Below are 15,000 nucleotides of genomic sequence, written 5' to 3'. Positions count from 1 at the left end.
GTTCAAGAGGACTATTTTCTAAGGAATTTAGCAGACCACAGTTGTTTCATACACCACCATCAGCATAGAGGCATTGATATTTAGGACCGGCTATGGCCATAAGCACAATAGAGTGTGACTTCTTGTAGTTAAAGAGATATGATCCTGATGGAGGGGGTGGTCGCAGGACAATATGCTTGCCATCTCTCTTCAAAACGATGGGCAATTTGGAGCCATTCTTCCTCTGTAATTGAGGTTGGGAATTCTCCCTAAAACACTTGAAAATAACCTGGCAAACTTCTCTAACAATGCTGGAAATCGTCGCTCTGCCCATACAAAACTGCAAAGACAAGGAAAGTCTCGCCACTCGCCAGAAATCGTATTGTAAATGTCAGCCTTTCAGCTGCTGATATCGTTTTATGGCCACCAATGACTTGTTTTTTCGAAATGTGAGGTTCCAAGATGCGAAACATCGTCAGAAACTTATGATAATTCATACGCATCATTTCGCGATAGCCACTGAGATCTTCTGTCCTCAGTTCTTTTACAATGTTACAGAAGTAACCTTTTTCTTCCCTTCGTTTGATCCATTTTCTTGTTTTCTTCTTCATCATAAATAAGCAGTACAAGCATAGAGGCTGCAGCTTTTCGTTTTCTTTCAGCAAACATTTTGGCGAAGAATCAATTCAAGAGAAGAGAATTGAAACAAATCTTGATCTCGCATAATTGATAATTGCGTAAGCTTTTAGGACGTCGATATGAAACTTTGGACCCAAAGAAAATAATGTGTAATAGAGCCTTGCAGACCTATAAATCATAGAGTAGGAGCGCAGTTATGTTCTTAACTTCTTTGCAGAATGGAATCTAATTGTGGCTGCAAGGGTGTTTACAACGAGTTTACAACAGTCAACAGAAATAAATGCCTTCCATACCGGAAGCAAAAAGAAAGTATATTGAATCCACAAAAAAGAACACTGCACGTTCTTTCACTTTCCTTCACTGGATCCTCGTTGTTCGAGAAGCCCTTCTGCTACTTTTGCAAAGGACTTGTGCTCAACTTGCGTTGTGTTTGGCCACCCTATCGCAAGTGAACGCAAGTCTTTGCAAGTGAGAACTTGCGTCGACTTGCAATGACTTGCGTTTCGTTTGGCCAGGGCTTTACACTGATGTTGGTACTTTCATCACAAGTTAAAGCATACACATATCAAACTTTGGGTTGTAATTTTGGGTTGACAATAACACACATTTTCGCTCCTTTTATGGACTTTTTCTTTGTTTCAAGTAAAGGGCCTTTATTGTTCGTAAAACAAAGGTTGCAACTATTGAAGCGTAGCCTGCTCACCGAACGCGAAATTCAAATAACTTCATCAACGATCGTAGTGTCAAAATGCCGCATTTGGGTAGTGGGGTGTGAAAATAATTGTCAAGGCAGGAATGTTCTAACGGGGCAGGGCCGAGCAATGATGAAGCGTACAGTGGTTATTTCACTCGGTCAAATGCCTCAAAGCTTCCAACAGTTTGTTTTCTCGTTCAATGTTTCGTTTAACTGAGTGTATCAGAAGCATTTATCACACAAATTAGCCGAGTCTTTGTATTAAAAATTGTCAGCTCTGAGAAACAGTTTAGAACCAAGAATTTTCAGAAAACTAACATCTCAAGACAAAGCAGCCTTTAAAAAGCCGACGTAATATTGTGCCTTCCACGCTACGAGCTGTAGAAGACCGTAAGTTGAACTGATAACAGTCAAAATAAGTTGATACCTTTAAACATAGAAAGCCGTAATAGACTAAAACGATCCCGCAATTATTTCTCTCCAGTGCGATAAAATAAACAAAAACTGAGCCAGGTAGAGTTGTTCCTTGAAGCGCTTTCAAAATATGCTTCTTTTTACGCCGGCACGCCATCATTTGATGCAAAACTCCACTTGAATTCAAACTTGGGCACTGCTAAACAATTAGCACACTCTTCTCAACCGTCCAAGAGGATCTTTTAAGCAAAAGCATAACTGGTAAAAAAGTTCAGCTTAAAAAGGTCTTAATAGAGATGGCTTATTATATTTCTTTTTTACTATACAGGCCAAGAATGGAGATGGTGCCCGGCGCAAAATTAAAGAGGTTCTGGAGTACCTGCTTGCAATCAAAGATGTCAAGGAAGCAATCAGAAGATTTGGAAGAAAAATCAATCTTAGAATCGCGGCAGATGGGAGAAGAACCAGTCAAAGGATTGGAACAGTCATGGCTGTCTTCAACATTGTAGCCGAAGACCCACAGACATTCGAGTACCAGTACACTCTGGCATTGTGTAATGGTAATAAACCAGAGATTGCATAATAATTTAGCAATTATTCCCCAATCTGGTCAGAGCCAATTCCTTGAAGTGCAGGCTAAATCCCATTTGCTTTACCAGTTAAAGAGATCAAGAGAAGTAAGCAAGAACATCATCACCACAATAAGTATTCTATCCTTTTATCCCAGGTAAGGAAGACTACCAAGAGCTCAAGCAGTGCCTGAATGAGACCTTCAAATTGAAACAATTAAATCAGAGGGGATACAAATTGATGGAGAGCACTTTGATGTTGAATGGTGGGTATTTTACTTATCAACGTTAGTTTGTGAACCACTTTCAGCACTCTTACAAATGTTAATTTTCAAAAATTGTCATTAAAGCTAGTAGCTAAACTTAAAGCTGTTCAAAATAGTCAACACTGTAAAAGTTGATTTTTTGTTTGGTTAAGCACAGTTTTCTCTGGAAATACCAGCTGAGGTTCCCCTCTAAAAATGTTTTCCAGCCTCCCCCTTTTACCACTTTTATTGACTTTGAACTGTACAATGCTCACAAAAACTTAAATCATTCATAAGTACTGTTGCTCAGAGAGGGAGTTTCTAGCACTCGTCTATGGGCTGAATGGAGGATGCTCCAAATTTGTTTGCATATGGTGCTTTTGCAGCAAGGACAAGATTAATGACTTGGACAGTATGTATACTTTCACTCATTAATGATATTACTATCACAAAATCTTATTCCAGCAACTGTCCAATTATTTCCCAACTGGACAATATTAAATCCTATTACTTTATTACATAGGAAATGTATATATATGTGCATCAGTTCACTCATAAAATGTTCTGTTTTAGTTGAGGACTGGCCAATTGAACGAGAACTGGCAGACTGTGAGAAACTAAACAAATTGTCGACAACAGCTGCGAGGAAAGGATGCAAAATGCCTCCACTCCTGAAAATCCCCTTCCGATTTGTTGTGGTTGACACCCTGCACATGTTTCTGGGCATCATGGGCCGACTCTTTCATCAGGTACACACGTGTGTTGACTGTTAAGTAAATTACTTTAGGCAGCAGAGGGTACTTAATCTCATTATGTATGTCTTTATTTAAAGAGTATGCATGAACCACATGACTCTCAATATTCAGAGATTTGAAGCTTCTGAATGAGAAACATACCCCCAAAATATGGCTCATGAAATTCTTCATAGGCAAGTGTCCTCTGCAACCTTAGTTGCAAATGACCTATCAAGACCTAAGATGTGAGATTGCTGTAATAGTGACTGTTATTTCATTTTTGTCTCAGGTTATTGAAGCAGTGGTGAAAAGGGAATGCCAAAAAGGGTCTAATTAATGAAATGGTAGAAATAAAAGTGACATGGCGGATGGGCGTGTAAACTTGAGCTCCGTGTTTAAGTTGCTGTTGGTTCTGTGTTCACATTATTTGCTGGTCAAAGCAGTTTGTTTTTTCTGCGAAATAGTATGTCAGCAACCCCAACATCAAATGAGACAATGTACGGCAGAACACCACAAAATATCATGGTCTCTTCGACGACTTCAAATGTTAACAGAAGTGTCTGCCATCTTGGTTTCGACTTTATGAAGGTTTACAATCCTTACCGTTGTAAGCGAAAGTACCTGAACTCGAAATTTCGCCATTATTCGAACACTGACGCTGTCTTCAATATTGAAACTAATCCAGGACCGTCCTTGACATCCCTGGATCACCAGTATCTTAATGCTACGTCGAACCGAACCGACACACCCAGGATTGTCAATGCTTCGCATTCAACAACTATTCCAGTGTGTATCAACAATGGAAGGTATGCCCATATGAACCATCTTTATTATCAACGTCAACTTGGCCACAACCCTCTCAACTGCATAAATATATCTGCAACCTCGACATGTCCCGAGATATCCACTTTGAGCCAGCTTTCGCTTCACCTTTGTACTATGAACGTTCGATCAATTAAAAACAAATCTGCCGAGTTTGTTGACTATGTCACTGGCTGCAAAGCAGATTTATTTGCTCTCACAGAAACATGGCTCAGTGAAAATGACGACGCTCACAAGGCAGAAATTACATTCGCGAAATAATCGTCGGGGGGGAGGAACTGCACTTTTATTCAAAGGAAATTTGAATGTTCAAAAAATCGCAGGAAAGGAACTTCGTTCATTTGAATATTTAGAGCTCATTGTTTCATCTGGAACGTTTAAAGTTCGACTTGTCATCATTTACCGCCCACCCTATTCGCCTAAGCACCCTGTCACCACAAGCACCTTTTTTGCTGATTTTGCAGACTACCTGGAAACTTTGATTCTCTCAGCTGAACCATTACTTATTACTGGCGATTTCAACGTTCATGTTGATGACTCAACTAATCCTGATGCAACAAGATTATTAGACCTGTTAGATTCAATGGGTCTTTGTCAGTACATTACTCATGCAACACATGATTGACTTAATTATCATGCATCAATCAGATTCCATCATCTGCGGCTCGCCTGTCACGGATCATCTTTTCTCAGATCATATATCCGTATTAACTATGCTAAGAGCAACTAAACCGGAAATCATATTGAAGGAAAGAGTTTACAGGAAAATTAAATCAATTGACTTGGACTCTTTCTGCAGTGATCTAGCAGCTTCCGAAGTCTGTCAAGATGAGCTTGTGGATTGTTACAATAGAACTTTAACATCTGTTCTTGACAAACATGCTCTGTTTCAGCGAAAAATCATTCCCCAAAGGCGATGCATCCCGTGGTATAATGATCAGATTTTAGCTGCAAAAAGGATGCGAAGAAAAGCAGAAAAGAAATGGCGTTTATCAAACTCCATACATGACCTAACTGCATACAAATCTGCAAGAAACTTCCCTACAAATTTGATGAAAAAGGCGGGCTTTGATTTTTATCAGAACCTAATACAAGAAAACAGTTCGGATCAAGGAAAGCTCTTCAGGGTCTCAAAACAATTATTAAATCAAAACTGTGAGGTTCCACTTCCTCCTCATTTTAGTAAAACGATGCTTGCAAATGAGATGGCTAACTTCTTTGTCGAAAAGTAATATAAGATCCAAATTCAAAGAGTATACAACTGAAGATTGTCAAGATTGTGGTCCCATTATGGATCCACAATGTCCGTCATTTAGCAGTTTCCAAGCAATCACAGAAGAAAAAGCTCATAGCATTATTATGAATCTGGCTAAGAAATCGTCTGCTCTCGACCTGATACCCACACCTCTGTTAGTCAAATGTATCGATGTCCTTCTACCAGTGATAACTAAAATGATAAACATTTCACTTGATAGTGGTTATTTTCCCTCAGCATGGAGAGAAGCCTTAGTTTTGCCAACTCTTAAGAAGGCTGGTCTTGACACTGTTTTCAAGAATTACCGGCCTGTAAGCAATCTTTCCTTCATTTCAAAAGTAATCTGAAAAAGCTGTGTTTATTCAAATTGACAATCATATGAAAAAACACGATCTTTACCCTTCGCTACAATCTGCATACAGAAAGAACCATAGTACAGAAACGGCACTTTTGACGATATTCTGATGAAAATGAATTCTCAGCATGCTGTTCTACTTGTCTTATTAGACTTGAGCGCAGCCTTTGATACAGTCGATCACAGTTTACTTCTGCGTAGACTTCAAACTTCATTTCGAATTTCTGGAGCACCATTGGATTGGTTTACCTCGTACTTGATGGCCAGAAGACAACGTGTTTCTATTCCCGTGCTCTCTCTGACAGTTGCTCTGTTGATTGGGGTGTTCCACAAGGATCCTGTCTAGGTCCCCCATTATATATCATCTACTCTTCAAAACTATTCCATGTAATTGAAAGACATCTTCCAAACTCTCATTGCTATGCAGATGATTCACAATTATATCTTTTCTTCAGGCCTGACGTGTTGTCTAGCCAACAAGATGCTACATTTGCCATGCAAAATTGTATAAAGGCCATACGCTTGTGGATGGAACATGACAAACTTCTTCTCAATGATGAAAAAACGGAATTTCTTATCATAGGAACCCAACAACAGTTAACTAAAGATAATATTTCTTCGATTACCGTGGGCGATTCTGATGTAATGAGATCGTCAGTTGTGAAAAATCTCGGTGTTTTTATTGACGACAAGCTGTCGATGAACTCCCACGTAAACAAAATTTGTAATACATCATTCTATTATCTTCATAACATTATGCAAATAAGAAAACAGTTATCGCATAAATCCACCAAGACCTTAATTCATGCGTTTGCATCAAGCCGATTAGATTACTGGAACAGCTTACTCTACGGACTTCCACAAGTACAAATTGAAAAGTTACAAAGAGTTCAGAATGCAGCTGCGAGACTAATTTTCAAGGAACCGAAGTTCAGTCATATCACACCAGTCTTATATCAGCTTCACTGGCTTCCAATTAAGTACCGCATTGAATTTCAAATTCTGCTCTTTACCTTTAAGGCTATTCACGGCATGGCACCTGACTATATCTGTAAATTGATCAGTCGGAAATCATCAACTAGATATTTACTCAGATCTAGCGAAAGAATTATGCTTGAGACTCCTAGTGGCAAGATACTCTCAACACTTGGAGGAAGAGCTTTTTGTTACGCAGCCCCGAAGCTTTGGAACAATCTGCCCTGTAAAATATCTAGCCTTGACTCTCTTTCAAGTTTTAAGTGCCAGCTCAAAACACATCTTTTTAAACAAGCTTTTAATTTGTAATTCTTATACATTTTAATTTGTCAAATATTTATTGTTTACCTTGTAATTATTATTATTATTATTATCTATACATTAATTTATTTTTAATCATAACTGCTTGTAATTTCATTTATTTTTATTCATTTTATTAAATTGTAAAGCGCATTTGATCATGTTCGGCGTGAAAAATGCGCTATATAAGTTTCAATTATTATTATTATTATAATTCAAATTCTATCAAGAATTTAACAAGCTGACAGAGAAAACAGAAATCAAGTGGACAACGCTAGATGGAAAACAGTTACAAACTGTTCTAGAAAAATTGAACATCCAAATCATAATGGAAGCTGTTGGGGAAGTGGGTGCAGCAGGAGTCAATGAGCTGAGGAGTGTAAGTTCACATTATTTTTCCTCTCAAGAAAATCTTGCTTTGCTTTCTCAGAACTACTGCATGAATGACTCTTACTTTACAGAATGGAATATCAATAAATATTTAAAATAACTTGTCAATGCTGCTTGTGTCTTTCAGGGATTCAAGACTCTAATGAGGGCCCTTCAAGTTAAACAGGATCATCCTGACTATCTCAACCCATGAAGCTTCAAAACGTATGCAAGGGACTGGGGAAAGCTCTTCCTGGAACTGTTTTATGAGAATGACATCACCCCATACACCCATGGTAAATAAATATCAAGCTCATAAACAGGGTTCAAAATAAAATCACAGCTTTTGGCCTAACTTTGCAGGCTTTTTTTGTCAAGGCTCATTTTCTCCTGGCTGTCAATTAAAAATGTTTTTTTCCTTTGTCCAACATTTATATACCATGTCCCTCAGTTCCTGGAAATGCATGGAACACTGATGAATTTTAACTGCCAACCAGTTGAAAAAAAAAACCACTGGCAATCACAGACTTTCCGTAGAGGATCCCAGAAAGGTGGAAACAATTCAAAATACACTGTGCAAGTAAGATATGATTTTAGAACTTGCAATCTTCAGTACCTAAGTAAAACCCATCTTTCCTTGTGACCATCCAGTTATCACAAACTAATGAATTAAGATGTGCGACGAAAATGTGAACAAAACAAAACAAATAATTACAAAGCATGCAGGAAACATAAAAAGGACTAAAAGAAATGAAAAGAAATTTTCAGACAACAAGACATAGACTTGTGGTTCAGGAAAACACTTCTGGGACCACTTGTATTTAATTGTTATAAAACTTAATAAAAGTATTTATGGTCACCATAGTCCGGAAGCCAGGACCCTAAAAGAAGGGTTTTGTACAATGATGGGGTCAGAAAAGGTTTGATACCGGATTTTGATAGAACAAGACCTGCTGATCAATGTCAGCTAGTTAGTAGAGTTGATTTGTGGTATAGATCACAAGTTTAGCGTCTATTTTAATAGGCCATCCCTTTAAATTCATGGAAACGAGGCTGAGATACAAGACCACTGATAATACGCAAATGAAACGGTTATTTTGGCCTGAATCTACAAATATCGTTACACCTTTGTCGCACGAATCTTAATCATGTTCAGATTGCTTAAATTGAGGTCATGTGACTGAACACGTGACAGCTGCAAGGTCAAAAATGGTGTTTTGAAGCTTTTACTAGCCTATTTTAACGTCTTCATTACCATAAATGTTTTTAATTATTCATAGATATTCTGATATTTTATACTTACTATTGGTACATTACACACTTTAAGACAAATTCTAGTTTATTGAGACTGAAACAATAAAAGAATGACAATTTTTCTCCCATTTCCGTGTCAACATGAAAACAAGGCTCATTCCAGTAGCTTCTCTTTATGGCGTTATCTGTTATTGTTTATCAAGAGAAACCTCTGAGATCGTTACTTCTTAACAAATTATATCCCAATCATGCTCAAACTTTGCAAAGCAAGGTCACGTGACCGAGCATGTGACCTCAGACAAGCCAAAACATCTATTTCAGTGCTAGAAGATGCCTATTAAATCGCCCAGAACGCATATACATCGATACTTATGTTAGCTTACAAAATCTGTTGTTTGCAATACACTTTTTGTCAGTGAAATAAAATACTGTATAGGAGATTACTGATAGCAATATTTCTGCCTTCATAAATTTGCTCTGTAGAAAATATACGTCAAACATCAAACAATTCAACAGTTTGAGAGCCTTTTCACTCCTCGTCGCTTTCTTCAGAGTCACTTATGCAGGTAACACCATGCAGGTTTTTACATACTTCATCATCTGCCATGCAGTTGCATCCTTCAGTACAAGAAAGCCCTGTGTTGTTGCAGGAGCAGATTCGCAAGCAGGAAGACGTCTTGCACTTACACGTCGTAAGTTCGAGGAGACTTTCCAGAGCCAGTGCTTTTGTCATTAGGAATGGTAAAAGATGCTTTCCATGACTCTCTGGTGACTCAAGATCTTGCATCGCTTCAAGAGCACGCCTCCAGACGAAGGCCTGGTAGTTTGATCGCTGTAGATGTTGAAGTAGACAATCAGACTTCGGTGGGAGCATTTCGTTTTTTCTGCTTTTTCTGGCAGAACACGAAGTAACGCAGGCCATCTGCGGTGCCTGCCTTTTTGGATGTCATATATAGACTGCAAACAAAGGCTTTGCATTGCCAGCTGTGGTTACGTTCAATTCTTGTTCCTCTCTAAGATGAGATACGCTATCCTGGTGGTCAGTACTACGACAAAAACTATTCCAAGCCTTCTTCTTCCCGATATCCGCCAAAACGATGGTCGAATCACAGCCCGTGATTGCATGGAATCCAGGAAGAGATCTACAAAGCTTTTCACCCAAAGCATGGGCGATGTCATGCACTGGAATCATTTGTTGTCGGTCCTTCAATCCGGTGCGAAACCACGATTCTGGATATCCCAAACTTCTAAAGTGGCGAACACTTAGGATAAGGACATCAGTATCAGGCGACTGGATAACAAGTTGTCTATCTGTTCTTGCTGCGTACTTGGCATGCAATATCATCCTGGTGTCAGCCTCTTCATAATGTGATCGGAGTGCCTGGACCTCTCTGCATTGACCTCTTGTCACAGTCACCGCTTTCTCCTTATCTCTGAAGCCACCACCAATCACAAGCTCCTTCTGTGGGGAAAGCTGATGTTCACCGAGTCTGCAGAGCACAGGTTAGCCTGGTATTGGAAATATGTAGCACACATTTGAGAATTGGAATCTCTTATGAATGGTTGACTCAAAGGCAAAAAATGTTGATGTCCAATTCACATTGCTGGTAACGAAAGTTTAGTTAAAGTGTAAAACTTGTTAACTAAAATAATCTAAGCCTTACCTTATTCTTGGGATTGGAAATGTACTTTCCCCATTGCCTGGGGACTAGAAGGGTAGGACCTCCTATCCGCACCGCAAGACCAATGGATGCTTCTCGTCGTTCACGCTCTCCTTCCTTTATGGAGTTCTCCCAGTATTGGTCAAAGACTACATGGACTTGCACACAGTTGTTTGAAAAGAACGGGGCAGTGAAGATGTTGTAGTACGTTTCAGAAAGATCCCCAAAGGTACTTGTTCCGGCAGATTTTGACATTTGTATCATAGCCATGCCGTCGATGATAACAACAGTTGGATTAGGTAATGCTGTTAGTTGCTGAACCACGTTAACGTCTTTCTCCAGAAGAGAGCATAGGACGCTCTTTGTCCCTTTTCTTATACTCCCATCTGCGTTTGCGAGTGAATATGGTACTGGAGACAATTCAAAGCTTAGCATATCCTTCAGAGAGATCTATCGCGTGTTTGATAGGATAAGGAGCCTGCCAAACAAGTCCCTGTCCGCGTTAACAGTGACAAGCTTGTCGCTGGATTTGACGTGGATCTTCTTATTTGCGCTGCTGAACGTCTTTGATCTGCTATTACGACGCTGCTCGACGAAGGCCGTCATTTGCTGCCGGCCTTTCTCGGTACTGTGAACAAGGGTCTGGGCAACATCTTCCGGAAGAACTACTCCAGTAGCAATGTTGAGAAGCGCATCCGAATCGAGATTAAAAGGATTTGTCATCAAGCCTGAAGAAAAAAAACTGATCATCTTCTTAACATCTTCTTCGTCTCGTCGAACTCTTCTTGGAGCTGCTTCCTTGTGTGATGCTTGTCCCCTATCTTGAATGCCGAACATGGCTTTCAGAGCAGATGTAATAGATGCTCGCTCGTGTATTGTTAAAAACCATCGCTCAAGAGCCGACGGACTTTGTGATATCTCGATAACTCCTCCGCTTGATTTCGAGTCAGCATTGATCGACTGCTCCAGCGCCAGGTCAGTGGACACTTGTGAAAAGGGCTGCCCTGAACGACTTATGGAATGATTTCCCTCAGCAAACTCCTGATAGACTTCCAGGTGAGTTAGTTCCAGTTTCTGCATATATCAGCGAGATGAACAGGTAGGTAGCGAGCATAGTTCTGCCTGTCCATGGCAAAAAATTGAGTTAACATTGCTGCACTACTGGAAAGATGCAACGTTCAATTTCCGGTTCTCTCTGCCTTTAGAAACTGTAAAAGGGTAGTGACCATAGAGCAATACTCATCCCAAAATGCAAATAGGTTTGAACTTTCTTGATTCTCTGATTTAAAGATGGCGAATAGATCCGTAATTTCCGTCAGATCTGTTGTTATCTTTCTCACACTCTCTCTGGCGCTCTCTTCGTCGCTCTCCACCGCTCGAACGCAGTCGACAATCTTGTGCAAAACGGGTTCTTCTGGGATCTTTTCATCCCGTGACTCGTACCAGAGAATAAAAGCATCTCACATGAGACGAAAGAACACTTTTAAACAGAGCTTGTGTGCCCTTATTCCTCGGTTGTAAGATTTCCCTTTCATTAAAGCGGACGTCGAACGAGCAGCGTATACACCTGACTCAATCAAGAGGTCATCAAGTCCAGAATCAGCGAATTTCTTCCCTAACAGTGAAAGAAAGTTCGGAACAATATGAAATCCGCCCATGCGTACCACTACATTGGAGAACTCGTTAGTAAATCTCCACTGTATTTCCTTCACCTTGCTATATATGGCAAGGTCAAAGGTTATCACGGCGTCAGCTTGACCCATCGCAGCACTTATCTTCTGTGCAAGTTTCAGCACTGTGTATATGGTCGAAAAGTCATTAGATGATCCATCGATCATTGGACAGTAGCCAATATTGCTCACTACTGGCATCTTAGGATAGAGAATGGCGTTAAATCCTGCCCGACTTGGAATTGATTGCTTTTCCCAAACATCTGCAATGACAGCTTCTCCAAATTTCTTGGGACAGAGCCGAAGAAGAGTCCAGATGAAATCAGATTTTCGAGCGGTTCCTGTTACATTGTTCAAATCATCATATCACTTGATGTCAACAGCACCAACGTGATCAGTTGCAGCTGGACGTCTTCCTCGAACTGCACAGTGTTCGATGTCGTACACTGTACCCGTTGCCTGTAATGAACGTCGCGTTGGTCTCTATTCTACTGGGCTGGGAGGTGGATCTGGACCAAAGGTTCTGTTCTGATAAATAACCATGGTGGTTGCATGCGTATTATTCTTCCCATCGATAGTCTCCTCATTGAAATCATTATTGTTGGCGGCAATCTGTAGAAACGAACCAGCCTTTATTACAGTTGGTATGACAGTACCGAACTCTTCAGCCTTGGCAAGAACGTCCTCTGCAATACTTGTATTCACTGCATGCATCTCATCGTAGGAGAGGCAATGTCCCATTCTGTTTAGCAGTTCGATAAGCTGCTTAGATGTTGTCAGATGATGAAAACATATAGCTAAGCTGGTGTGCTTAGGAAGCTTAACACGTCCCTTGGAATTGCAATGGATGATATCTTGTGCGATACTGAGGATTTGTCGTTCGTCTTCAATTGTGGTAGACTGTTTCAACGCATTAGAGGGTCTAGCTCGCTTATCTGAGACCACGAGCTGCTTGATTAGTAAATACAGAGAGTCCGAGATGAGTTGTCTGGCGGTTGCCATGCTGACGTCTTGAGTATTTAGTGGTTTGGTGTCAATGCCTATATATTTCTTTATCTCTTGTTTGATTAAGCTTGCCACACGACGTATTTCACTTGACTGTGGTGTTTCATTGCCGTCGTTGACGCTTACGTTTCCATTTTCGGGGCTCTGAAATACTGCCCATGCATTTAGAACATCTTGAATGTTAACGGTACTTGCATAGACAAGTTAAGATTTACTGCAGTCGGCTGGCTGATGGAAGACAATCGAAGTGGAAAAATGCTTTTGCAAGCGAATTTTTAGATTTTGAGTGGTGTAACTTTCCGGACTATCAGCGCCTTTTTGTGTGAGAATTTCCTGATATTTGCTTAATAGAGACATCATATTGTATGCTCTGCCTTGTTCGATACCAGCAGCTAGATCAAATACAAGGTCTTGAAAAGCTCTTTCGTGAGGTGAATCTAGGGCTTCTCCTTTGGGCAGGCTAAGCATGGTCTTTTTACTGACATAAGTAGCGAAACAGTTTTTATGGTACTTTGCCTCTGCTGCGATGAGGTTTCCGTTCACACCATTTAAAATGTGTAACATAGAGCTATCTCCTTTTCTTTCAGCCGCTATTCGGATGCTTTGACAGGCCTCAAATGTGCATAGATTGATAAGATCTCTACTATTTTTATAAGTCTTATTTTTACAAATCAAACACCTCGACCAATCAACTTGGGCCATTGCTGAACGAAAAGTCCTACTAGAGATGACGTCGACTTCCTTTTGACAGCTTGTATGCTGTAAAGCATCGCTAGGCATTTTATAGCGAATATTTTGGTCACTTGTGTATGATGCATAAAAAGTTGAGTGTCAATGAATTCCCGTGCCGGCGTCATGACACAAACCTTGCCTGCACTTCCTCGTCACGACGCTGTTCCGTTGCCTTTATCGCTTTTTCAATAGAGTCTTCCTTTGCCTTTCCAAGTGGTTCCCCTGGGCGGTCAGTCTGGCAAGTAATACACAATGTGCTACGCGACAGTTTTCTTTTTCTCGACTTTGGAAGTAAAGGTATGGCGAAGCCCTCAGGAAAGGAACCTTTATCAGCCATTCTATAATCTAATAACGAATTTTAAAGTAATGTGTCACAAAAAAAATCAAAGCCAAAAAAGAATATGGCAACCAAATCTAAACATTTTGAAATTTTGTTTGATGTTGTGTTTTAAAAGGACATGAAAAACGATTGTCGATTGTTGAAGTTGTTTTTTTTTTTATTATTTTATAAAAGTATTAGTCGAAGTAAGTAAGATACAGCTATTCTATAAATGTACTTACAGAGATTGCACTGCTTTGGCCATGGAGGCAGCCATGTTGGATGATGTAGCCTCGTTTTGAAGATTCTTGAAAAAGAGGCTACAGCCTCATTTCAGTTTCCCACAAAAGTAACGATGATACTTGCAAAAATGAGCTAACACACTACAGAATACCCGCAATTTCTAACCACAAAATCTATTATTAAAGTATACTTAAGTATAATATACTGCAGATGCCTTAAACAGATCGGCTCCTGCTTTCAGCTACAACTCAATAGTGCAAAAAGGCCCGAAAAAATGTAGAATCAAGTCATGTAGCCATAAATTACAATAAATAACAGTCTTATTTACGGAAGAAGACTTCCTGGGGCAATAACACCTATTGTTGATTTAATAGCCATTTTCTAGTACTCAAAGGTACTGAAATATAATTTTTGACTTGTTTTGCAAAGTTTGAGCATGATTGGGATATAATTTGTTAAGAAGTAACGATCTCAGAGGTTTCTCTTGATAAACAATTGCAGATAACGCTGTAAACAGAAGCTACCAGAATGAGCCTCGTTTTCATGTTGACAAGGAAATGGGAGAAAAATTGTCATTCTTTTATTGTTTCAGTCTCAATAAGCTAGAATTTGTCTTAAACTGTGTAATGTACCAATAGTAAGTATAAAATATCAGAATATCTATGAATAATTAACACATTTATGGTAATGAAGACGTTAAAATAGGCTAGTAAAAGCTATAAAACACCATTTTTGACCTTGCAGCTGTCACGTGTTCAGTCACATG

The 15,000-nt window shown here is 39.6% G+C and overlaps 1 pseudogene; it reads left to right on the top strand.

Moving 5' to 3' along the window:
* The first annotated feature begins 2,060 nt into the window (after nucleotides 1-2,060).
* LOC138025723 (uncharacterized) lies at nucleotides 2,061-7,993 on the top strand (annotated as a pseudogene).
* The last annotated feature ends 7,007 nt before the right edge of the window (nucleotides 7,994-15,000 follow it).

The sequence above is a fragment of the Montipora capricornis genome, chromosome 12 (assembly GCF_036669925.1).
Source record: "Montipora capricornis isolate CH-2021 chromosome 12, ASM3666992v2, whole genome shotgun sequence".
NCBI lineage: Eukaryota > Metazoa > Cnidaria > Anthozoa > Scleractinia > Acroporidae > Montipora > Montipora capricornis.
Note: the sequence above shows the minus strand (reverse complement) of the source record. Positions and strands in the feature narration are given on the sequence as shown.